The sequence below is a fragment of the Pezoporus flaviventris genome, unplaced genomic scaffold (assembly GCF_033815535.1).
Source record: "Pezoporus flaviventris isolate CSIRO_AGI_PZ_B2104156 unplaced genomic scaffold, CSIRO_AGI_Pfla_v1 ptg000036l, whole genome shotgun sequence".
Classification (NCBI taxonomy): domain Eukaryota; kingdom Metazoa; phylum Chordata; class Aves; order Psittaciformes; family Psittacidae; genus Pezoporus; species Pezoporus flaviventris.
In genome coordinates, this window is record NW_026892584.1 from 35,154,846 (window position 1) to 35,166,741 (window position 11,896).

The 11,896-nt window shown below is 40.3% G+C and overlaps 1 pseudogene; it reads right to left on the reverse strand.

The window, feature by feature from the left end:
• Positions 1-5,192: 5,192 nt before the first annotated feature.
• Positions 5,193-11,516, reverse strand: LOC133274718 (alpha-1-antitrypsin-like; annotated as a pseudogene).
• Positions 11,517-11,896: the final 380 nt, after the last annotated feature.

An 11,896-nucleotide genomic window follows, 5' to 3' on the forward strand; every position in this document is an offset into this window, starting at 1 on the left:
TGCCAAGAGAGCCTTTCCCCTTGCAGGCAGGCTGATGCCTGTTCATAGTCTTCCAGACCCTTCGCTAATCCCCACCAGTCTCATCCCCAGATCTGCCCCCGAGTTAATGAAACGCCATGCAGTGCTATCATTCAGTTTCAAATTTGCACTTTGAATGAAAAACATCCTCAGGAAACCACTTTTCATTTTCTCAGTAAATGAGCTGAAAGCTTCTCCAGGTCATCAGCATGCCTTGTCTGACCTCAGCTGAAAAGTTGTGCATTACTGAGCTAGGGGAGGTATTATAAGAGTCAGGCAAAATTTAAAAGAATATCTTTGTTAAATACTTTTCAGGTTCAGAAACTGTAAATGCTTTAGGTTTTCATCTGAAAAAATATTTGGGGAGAAACTATTCAGTAGATTCAGCAAAAGCTTCAGGAGCTGCTCTTGGCAACCTGACACAACATGTTTGGATGAAGACAGGTTTTGACAGGAGGATTTCACCCTGTCAGAGGCTCTTTCCTCTTCACCATGCAGCTGACCTCCCTCTAAGTAGAGTAGACTTCCCTCAGCATTTGTGAAAAAAGGAACACAAGCAATGTCTACATTAGTTGCTGTTCCTCAGGAATGATTTCTGTCTCTGGACTATTTAATATTTGTGGTATGGTTTGGGTTAATAACACTGTTCCACAGCTGAGGGAATATGAAGAACCCAAAGAGCTCTGTTGCTCTGACCTTTCCCTGTGCACTGTAAATAACCAGCTAGAGCAGGAATATGCCTTCAACAAATGGCCAGATTTAGAAGCAGCTAAGAAGATCTGAGCACCAGATCTTTCACAAAGTGAACCCAATGGGACCACTGGTAATGACTTCCGGATGTGCCTTTCAGCTTGCCATCTCCAGTCATCTCCATGCCACCATCTCCCAAAAGCTGGGTGTGTAAGTTGGGATCTTGACAGGGTTGAGAGCTGGGCCAGCGCCAGCCTCATGAAGTTCAAAAAGACCAAGTACAAGGTCCTACACCTGGGTTGGGACTATCCCAAACACAAGTACAGGCTGGGTGGAGGATGGATTGAGAGCAGCCCTGAGGAGAAGGACTTGGGTGTGTTGGTTGATGAGAGGCTCAACATTACCTGGCAATGTGCACTTGCAGCCCAAAAAAAGCCAACTGTACATTGGGCTACATCAAAAGGAGCATGACCAGAAGGTCTCTATTCCCCTTGCTGCTCTACCTGTCAGTCCATGCAGCAGCAGGAAGGAAGATGAGGGAAATGTTGGACAGTGGCTGGCAGATCTTTTCCACTGAAAATAAATGGGCAAATCCAATTTTAGTAGCACAGACAGATAGTGTAGTTAAAGGCTGAGTACAGCATATGGGGTTCTTTTTTTGTTTTTTATTTTTCTCTTAAATCAGGGGCAGTGGTACACAAAGGTTTTAGAACTGAAAGAAGGTGCTTTTAGTGAGTTGTTATTCAGACTTGCAGCTCATCAACACTGGGCAGGGATGTCCTTCATTCATATCTGAATTTATTAATAAGCTTTTGGAATAAAGATATGAACTGTCACTTCAAACCCCTTTGTAGCTTCCTAGGTTTTTGGTCTTCAGGATTTCCCCAGAAAGCCTGAAAACCTGCACTAGAATCTGTTGGGAAAATCTAATTTCCTTTTCATTCCTGGTTCTATGAGAAGAGTTTGTTTCACTGAGGAGCACTGCCTTGGGGTCACAGGGCTGCCTCTGCTACAAAACCCTCTTCTTCCTGTATGTGCTATTTGTACACCCTGACTCTCCCCTACCAGAAGCTTAAGATATAAGGAATAGTTGCTAGATGCATCTTCCTAGTGCCAATTACAAGTATTGAGGACACCACAAAGTCAACCTTTTTGCCTTGAACTCCAGCAGGAATTCCCATGTGTTTGTTCTAGCATGTGATGCCAGTGAGGGCTCTCTCTGTTCCTTAATATTTGCAGATCAGCTACTTGGATCTTCCGTGTATGTTTTGACCAGTTAGCACACCAATGCACAGGTATCATGAATAGGCAAATGTGATCACCTCAGAGTGAGAGGCTCTGGTCCAAGTGCAGGTAGTTATTACTGCAGTAGAAGTGTTATGTGGAGTCTGTTTCTTTAAAAGTTTAATTCAAATGGCATCTTCACAGCAGTGAAAGCCTCATCCTGCCTTACAGAGTAGACTTTTAGAGGCAAAAGGACTTTTTCCAAGGAGAGTGAGAAAGCATTGCCCCCTTAGTATTGTATGAAAAGGAAGAAGCTAGACTACATTTGTATTGCCAAGGCATAGGTTTCTGGCCTGTTCTGGCCTCAAGTGTATGTAAACATAGCAACTGATACAAATTTGTACTCCATTTTTTTTTTTTTCTATGTTTATATAGCATTTCATTCTAATGGGCCTTCTTTGCCTCTTTCATTTTCATTTCTGTAAAATAAACGAAAGGAGAGTTACCCTGTCTATGGGATTTTGCCACCCAGGCAGGCAGCCACCCAGTGCTCATGAAACTCACTGTAATTTTTACTCAGTTTGGTCCTCATTTGGGATCTAACTGATCTTTTGCCATCAGGCAAAACCAAACACCATCATTCATTTTATAATGAAATTCTTTGTTCATGAGGCTTTAGAGAAACAGTGGATAATGAAACTAAAAGAAACTAAAAAAAATCAAAAGATCAATAATTAGGAAATAACGAATCACTGTTTAGATAGTTATTTTCTTATTTTTTTTTTACCATGGAAATCTTATTTCTGCAATGGCATATCTACCCTTGAACCATATAGGTTGATTCACCACGCATTTACTTGGTGCTCTGAAAGTTTTATTAGCTAGTAGTATTCCTGGTGAAAGGCAAATATGAGAAATGAACAGAAACTGATTTTCTTTAAGTTTGAAGTTTTAGGAAGGCTAGTTTTCCAAACTGGTTTTGGAAGTTGTTTCACTGAGGCCCTTGCATGTGTTTCAGATCAGTTCCAGATCAAACTGTCTCATTTTTAGAAGTGTAGAGAAATGAATAAACCCTCTATTTCTTTGGTGTAACTGAGAGTTCTTCCCCTGAACCCTTAGAACATGGGGTTCAATGGCTAAGCTGGATCATGTTTAGCTTGTATCTAATTTACTTTCCTTCTGTGTTAGCACAGGGAATGCAAGAAATAGGGACCTACATGGGAAAGTGACAGGCATTCAAAGTTTTTATTAATGATACCTTTTTTTTATTTGGAATGGTTGACATAATCCAGCTAACTTCAAATTTACAAAAGGTCAACTCACCCCCCACCTACAACCCTTATGGACTACCAAAAGTCCTTGCACCAAGCAGCCTTCAAGATAGGAAATCAAATTGTTCAAAACTGATCCTGCCAGGGAAAATAAATCCTGGTGCTGCTTTCTCCCATTTCCACCCATGTGCATATGTGGGCCACAACAGGGCTGTAGGTGGGGAAGAAGGGACATTTGGGGAACTAGCATGTTGAGCTTGGTCTAATGTCATCTGCTATTTTTGGGAGGGGCTTGTGTCTCCCATGTGAACCACTTCATGGTCAGCTGACCACTTTCTGAACAGCTACAACACTTCAGCTATTGATTAGTTTTCGGTTTTAAGGTGAACGTGCAGGGTTGCAGACTGTCCCTCACAGAACACAATAGATAGTGCTCAGGTTGGGGCACATTGCTCTTGAATGAGATAGAGCAGTGTAAAGGCATTGTGCATGCAGTGAATGCCACAGACCCTGCAGAAGTTTGGAGAGAATGGCTGTATTCCTGAATTAGACATAATATGTGGATATTTAAATGCTAAAATCAATCCCACCTGCAGTACCAGCAGCTGATATGTTATCTACGGTTCCCATTGACTTCCACACAACATGTAGGCATGCACAATTTTGATGTAAATGTGTTGTACTTTCCTAAAGAATCACAGATATACAAATGAGGACTCAGAAATTTAACGGAAAACATTATCTGAGCTAGTGATAGTTACAGTTTCAAAAGATTGAAAACTTGATGGTGCCCCATTGTTCCAAGCTGCCCCAGCACTGCCTGCATTGTCATATCTTTAAAGAAAAATAGCTGGAAAGCAAATCCACTTAACTGTGCATATAAAAGCTATTGTCTAACCGAGCAGTTTTCCTAAGGGCTCATAAAGAATTCTTCCCCAACCAGCGAAGAGCTCCAGGTGTTGTTAGAAATAACCCAAGTGGGCTCCCAGTGCCTGGTTCTCTAAGCAAGGAAGTTGAGTGTGTAAGAGTTCTCCAGTCTTAGGGAATTCCTCTAGCCCACATGGACCTGAGATTCCCACATGCATTTCTGACCTCACAAAGCAGTTGTAAAGGTGATACCTTAGGAAACTGAGAGTTACAGTAACCCTACAGAAAAGGGGGACTTAAAAAAAACCTAAAATAGAAAAAGACTCCAATGTAACAGGATGTTGTAGTACATTTCTAATATACAATTTCATGTTAGCCAAGGGCAAATCATGTTTGGTTTTTTTTTCTGACACTTTCTAATTTGGTGGCTATTTATGGTTATTATTTCAATAGATTCATTTCAGAGGAATCAAGAGAATTCACAGTAACTTTGAAATGCAATGTGTTATTTTTCAAATGTGCCAGTTTGTTGCCTACAACATTCCCTACTGCTGCTCATTAACCTTAATTTTGCTGGATACCAGATCATACTGTTTGGAAATGCAAAACATAACCACTGCTCAGTTAATCTCCATCCTCACTTAGGGATGACGGCAGGTAGTGCCAGGTCACACTTCTTGTGACTCCAGCAAGAGCATTGCTGTCTCTGAGCAATTCAGTAATGCCTGTTTTCCCAGACAGGACCTTGACACCAAAAGCATCAGAGAGGTGATTCATGAAGGCACAGAGAGACCCAAATCTATGCAAAATGGAGGTAACATGTTGTAGAGTTAATGCAGTGCAGGTTTGCTCCTCATTGTGTTTACAGATCCTGCATGTCCAGTATTCCTCGTGGTCAGGGGAGATGCTGCTGTTTTTGTTAACAAGGAAAGTCATCGAGGATCAAACCCATGTTGTTTTTTAGCTAACTGCATGCAGGTACTGTTCAGGTGGAGGATGAAGTTGAGGCTAGTTGTCCCTTGATAACATGGACACTGCACACTGGCAGTCCAGTCCATGTGCTGGCTCCAAATTTAGTCTTCATTGGGTCAGTATGTCTTAAGTATGAGGAGCAACAGGTTGTCAAAGTGTGGCCAAGGGTTTTTTGTCCTCTTCAGAGAGATTTTATTCTCCCACCCTCTTCTTTCCATGTTGCTCCCAAAAATGCAAAGGCTTTGCAGTTCAATAGTATTGTCTTGGCCCAAGGTGATATGTTTTCTGATTGGTAGAATTTCAGTTTCAGACAGAGCTAATTTAGAGTATCTATGTCTGGGCCATTCTGTTGCCTTAGTTTTATGACAGGCTTTCTGAGCATCTGTAGTTTTCACTTTTTCTGTTAAATCATCATGTTCTTGCTATACTCCATCTAATTTCACCATGGAGCTAAAATTCCTGGGCAAATCAGCTCAAAACTTGTGCTCATTTCCAACATTTTAAGGCTCTTTCCAAACCCCATATAAATCTTCAGAAAAGTCTTTGAACTTAACTGCCTGTTTGAGAAATCACTGGCCTGCCTTTTAAAACTTTTTTGAGTGGTTTTTATTTACAGTTGTAGGGAAGATACAAAAGCATAACTTGCAAATATCATCTTAGCTGAAGTAATTTTTCCACCCTCAAATAAGTGCTTTTAACCCATAGGGCACCAAATGGACTTGCACTTTTCCCCATAATAAAATCCCATAGTTCTGATATAAGAAAATAATCATTTTTACAAAGGTTTATTTTTCAGGTATCTAATATTTACTACTAATCAAAAAGACTGGGGTTGTTCCTGATTTTCATTTTCCAGAAGTGGGCAGATGGGGAGGGAATAAATGATGTAATGCAAAGAGTTTCCTACTTACTCTCATTCTTGCCTTTCTTCTAACATATCCCAAATAGCACACAGTTAACTGCTCACCTAAACCTCGCCACTCCCAAAGCAGGGGACCAATGACTGTGCAAGCTGTATTAATAGTTGTGGATAAACAGACTTGCAGTTTGGCAGCTCTGTGCAGAGCTGAAATCCTTGGCTTGGCTCCAGCAGCTGAGGTTTGCCCCTTCAAGCACTACCGAAACAACTGATTTTATTTTCCTGAGAAGGAAAATGAGTTAGACAGGTATAGCTGACTAAGATTTTCCATGGAGCATTTTTCAAGCATTGCTGTTTTTCTTTCTTTAGAATCTGAACACAAAGGGATGACTATAGAGAAAATATTTTGCAATAAACAAACCTTTAGGTGTGTTATAGGTGTGTGAAAAGGGTGTCTAAAGGTCTGTGTTTCTGTTTCATTCCTTAGCCACTGAGCCCTGCAAGGACTTAAAAAATAAAAGACCCTTCTGAGATTCACAGTGGAATGAGAGGAAGTGAAAAGATGGTTTCTCAGCTGAAGGGGACAGGTTTGTGTTTTCTGAACTGAGGACTTGATATGCAGAAAATGGAAGACATAGGGAGTTTCTCAGCTAGGAGGAGGAAGGCTTATCTGTGTGCAAGGGACTGTGACACCAGAGATGAGTGAGGTAAGAAAATGTTTTTCTGTTGAAGATCCTATGGCTGCCTATTTGGCCTGCATCATTTTATAAATATGGTTCATTCATGCTTTTCACCAACTGTCTGTTTGTAAGTGAAGAATAACTTCATGTAACAATTATTTATATGTTAATTGTGGATCAATTCTAGTCCCTTTTTGCAAAGTGTCTGGGGTGTGCACAAGGTCTCTTCTCTGCACTGGGGGGTACAAGTGCTCTGGCCTAGTCTTCTTTAGCTGGGTTCACAGTTTTCCCCATGAAAAGGTTGCCATGGGCGATTTTGTCAATAACCATCATCAGGAAGGGCCTGTTGAATCTGATGCGAGGAGGAGAAAACTCTGCAGAAAATGGTACTTCTATCAAGGTCACTGCAGCAGCCTCTGTGCTGTTCTAACTGCGCTCACTAACATGAACCATGTTCATGTTAGCCTTGTGAAGGCTAAAAGAGTTTTCATATTGCATCAATTTCTGCGTATACAGAAACATAATAGGGACAAGATTTATAAGTGTCTTTCTGTAACAGAGCCCACTGACATGATTTGACTTTATAGGGCTTTCTATGATAGGTATAGCAGATACATATTTTGCATTTTGCATGGTCTTATTTCATTGTCTTTAGTCTGCCCTTTATGATTTTCCTACATTGTGAATAATACATCTGAAATTTCCTCTCATGTGGTCCTTCATTTACTTGTTCTGTATCTGTAATCCGGGTGTTTAGAGATGAAATAAGGTATTATTCAGTATGAGGAATCACAAAAACATTGAATAATATATGTTGGAAAGACCTCTAGAGGTCATCCAATGAAACCAACCACCCTACACTGCATCAACTCTCATCCAGTCAGGGTCTGAGTATTTCTAAGGATGGAAATTCGCAGCCTTTCTAAGTAACCCATCCTAGTTTTTGATCACCCTCATGTTTTTTTTTTACATATATCTGATGATATTCTAGAGTGAGGCCTCCTGCCTATGACAGGGGGGTTGGAACTAGATGATCTTAAGGTCCTTTCCAGCCCTAACCATTCTGTGATTCTATGAGAATTTCCTATTTTCTATCTTGTGTGTGTCTTGTCTCTCATCCTATCCCTGTGAACCTGCAAAAGTCTGTGTCCATCTTCTTTACATCCTCCTAATAGGTATCTGTAGCCAGCACTAAGAGCCCTCCTTCACCTCCCTTCTCCTGGCTGAACAACTTAAGTCACTCAGCTTGTCCTCGTATAACCCATACTCCAGCCACGCAGCCACCCTGCTCACCCTCCACTGCATTCACTGTAATTTAGTATGTCCCCATCTCCCTTGTATTGGGGAACCCCAAGCTGGATTTGCAGTATTCCAGAAGTGATTTCATAAGGGTGGAATAGAAGGGAAGACTCAATTCCCTCATGACACAAGGCACGTATTCCCAGGGACACTATGGAAATCACTTACCTGCATCTCAATATCTTGTTTGTGAAATGGGGCTATCCCTGACCCACAAGTCTGTTGTCCATATAAATTCCAAGGTGTTTTAATAATCATAGACTGGTTTGTGTTGGAAGGGACCTTAAAGATCATCTAGTTGTACCCCCCTGCCACAGCCTGGGACACTTTCCACTAGACAAGGTTGCACAAAGCCCCATCCAACTTGGCAGTAATGAATGGTGTATACATAGGATAAGAATGACTATTCCCACACTCTACGTCATAACTATGCCCCTTGTCATGCATTAATTATTTTACAACATCTTTTTATGAAATTATTCTGTTTTGCTTTCCAGATCCGTTTTCTTCTTCAGAGACTTTCAAGTGAATTTGCAGGATTGCTGTGCAGTAAATAATTTAATATTAATTAAACTGTAGGAGTAACAGCCATTTAATGCCTAACCTTTTCTTTCTTTATTAACATCAATAAGCCATGACTACACTCTAGATGTAGGATTAGCCTATTTATGGAGATAAAACCTGCGTGTAAGCAAGGTGTAACCATCTCTGTTTGTATACTTACTTTGGAAACCTTCAGGAGGGTGTTTTCTGCTACTCTAGAGAGATCAGCTTGGTCACTGAACAACTCTGTCACACCCGTTTTCTCAAACAGGCTCTTGACATCATAGGTGCTGGAGATCAAGAATTTTGGAAGGTCCAGGTAGATTTTTTCTTTTCAAAAATGAACAAAAAATGTGAATTTATTATTGCAAGATACTTCAATGCTGTCCCTTCAACAGCTGTTGCAGGTATATACCTGTTACAAATACGTAGGGAGGTAAGGCTTGGCTTTCTAAGACAGTGATAAATCCTATGTTACAGAAGCAGAAATTGAGGTACCTGTCCCACCAGCTGCAGTCTGATCAATGGTGCAGGGAGAGAGTGCTGGTAAATGAAAATGACTAGCTGGGAGTTATCGTTCAGACTAGAGAGAAAGAAATTTATATTCTTTTTAGCTGGATTCTTCCTACTCGAGACAGGCTCCCAAGGGTAATGTACTTGTGTATGGGGTGGGGGATCATCACAGCTGGTAGCACTTCCACTGCTGTGACTGGAGAAGCTGAGGAGAGTGTTGTTATCTCTAGGTGCAAAATCATCCAATACCTTGCTTGAGTTAAAAAAAACATGCAATGCTTGTTCCTTAGAACAATCTGTTTAGCGGCTCATTGTGGCATCCTAAGCTTTACTTTGCTTGGATGAGTAGTTATGGCCTATTCAATATTTAAAAAAAACCCAGAAATTAAAAGATTACCTGTTTTCAAGTGTTTCCATCCAGTTATACACAGTTTCTTTTAACAGAGCATCCTCCACTTGCTGCATTGTCCCTTCATCAGGCAGAATGAACAATGAAGTAGCACTTCCTTTGTATGGGATTTCTACAGTCCAGCAAGACAAATTCTGATCCCTGTGGATATTAAAGCCTTTTTTTTTTAATGCATCCTTTTGGCCTTAACGGAATTACTGGCATCCAAAAAGAAGTCATCATCTCTGGTGTACAAACAGTTGAAAGGTTTTTCCCAGTGGCCTTTTGACAAAAGAATGAATATAGACTTGAATAAACTGAAAAAGGGACTAATAAAAGCATGTCACATCAGTTGATGCTTAAAATACTTTATTTGAAGTGCAAAGGCAAAAAGCCCATCTTGTTTAAGGATGCTTGTTCCTTTGCCATAGAAAGAAGCTTTATGTCATTTCAATGGCTCTAATAAAAATTACACAAGAGAAATACAGGCTGAGGGTTGCCATGGAAAAGACCTGAGCCTTTTCCTGCTAAGGCAATGGTAAATCTGCCAAGGACTCCCACTGTACAGGTTTCAACCTTATTCGTCTCATGTAAGTGTCATCCTTGTTTGCCCATGTCCTGCACAGCTGAACAATTGTGCCTGTCAACAAATGGTCATAAATTGTCAAGCTCATCCTTCCTTTCTGATTGCTTTCAGCTCTGAACCTGGCTTAAAATTGATATGATATTGATTATTGATTTGATATTGATACGATATTATTTTTTCAATTATTATTCCTTTTTTCTAATTATATAGAAAATGAGCCTTCATACCTGGCTTTCAAATTTTTCTTTATGTCATTTATAAGTAGAAACACATATAGCATAGGCTCACAGTGGGAAAAAAGCTATGTTTTTTAGATCTGGACAAGACATCCAGAGATTATGTGTATAACTGCTCCCCATGTTTGCCACTCACCTTTAAAGAAAATGTAGTTAACTAGAACCATCACAGTGTCTAACTCGAGACTCTTGAGTAAATCAACAATCTTCCCATGTTTTTTTTGTTTTTATGTACTTATTGATTTCCTTTATAGCCTCCAGACAATTATGGCGATTACTAGAAATAGCTTCAGAGTGATAAAAATATGTGACATTATATAAAAATTTTTGGAGCAATTTCAGTTGGTCGCTTATAAACAAGGCATTGCCCATGTTCAACTGGACTTCTTGGTGAGGGTCGTTCAGCAGCTGTAGGACATGCTGAAATCCCTCATGGATCTCTGGCTCCTCCATCTCTGTCAAGTTGAAGGCGAGGCCTTTGTGCAGCTGAGTCAGTGATTTGGCCCCCAGAGAGAATTGCAAAGGCTGAGGAGATGCTCAAAGGAGAGAAGAAAATGTTCTCATTGCCTGCCTCCTCTCTGGCCTGCTTGTAAAACTTAAATGCAAAGTCAGCATTGCTGGGGGGCTATCTTCATGTGAGCCAAGTTTTCACCTTCAGCCTGGGAATGGTCTGGGGAATAGGGTATTTTTTGTTTCTGCTGTTCATCACTGAGGTTTAGGGCATATTGACCCTGGACTTGAAGTGTAAGAAGCAATAAACACAAATACAATGCAGACTTCATCTTCCTTCTGAACAGGTCTGTTAAGAAATAATAGAGCAACTTTTAGATCTAGAGAATTTTATCTTTCCTGCATAAAAATAATTTCTGTATTCTAGATACTGATTTTCAAATGTCAGTCTTTAGGATTACTCTTCTACTTGACCTTCTGGAAAGTATTTCTAGTCAGTTCTTTCAATATTTGGCCAACAAGCAAAAGAACAAAGATATTAATGTGGCATTACCAGTGAAGAATTGATGTTTAGGCTTTCATGAGGCATTATGACTGAAATAGTTCTTGCCTTTGACCAGTGTAGCCCCACTGCACTCCTAAGAGCCTTGGGGTGGATGGCTGAGTTCACCTATTGGCCCCCATGTATTTAGCAAGCACTTTGTCAGAAGGACCAACTTCTGCTGATATGTTTATATGGCACTGTCATGGTTTAAGCCCAGACAGTAACTCAGAACCATGCAGCTGTTTGCTCACCATAACTCTTTGCTCTCTTGGAGTAAGCATTACTTAGCAACAACTAAAACACCGGTGTGTTATCAGTGTTGTTCTCAGACTAAAGCGGAAACACAGCACTGTACCAGCTACTAGGAAGAAGAAAAAGTGACTGCTACAGCTGAACCCCAGACAAGGTATTCATGGCCTTGTTATTACTTGGGTTTTCAAGCACTGCAGTGATACAGATATAATGTCAGTTACAGCTGAAAATAAAATGCATCTAAATACTCACCTCTTAAACTACGTATATCTTTCTGTGTCTTGCGTAGCAGCTCTGAAATCAAGAAGCATGTTATTTCAAAACATTACTTTAAATATTTTAGCAAATTGAGGATAAATCAAGGTTTATTGACTCCTTCTACTGCACATAAAATATCCATAAGGTTGCAAAGCCCAAAACTCAAGAGCTTAAGAAAAGCTCTAGTGTAATCTGTCTTGCTGTGTATATACTATTCAAAGACCTTTCCTCTTCCTTTAACTGATG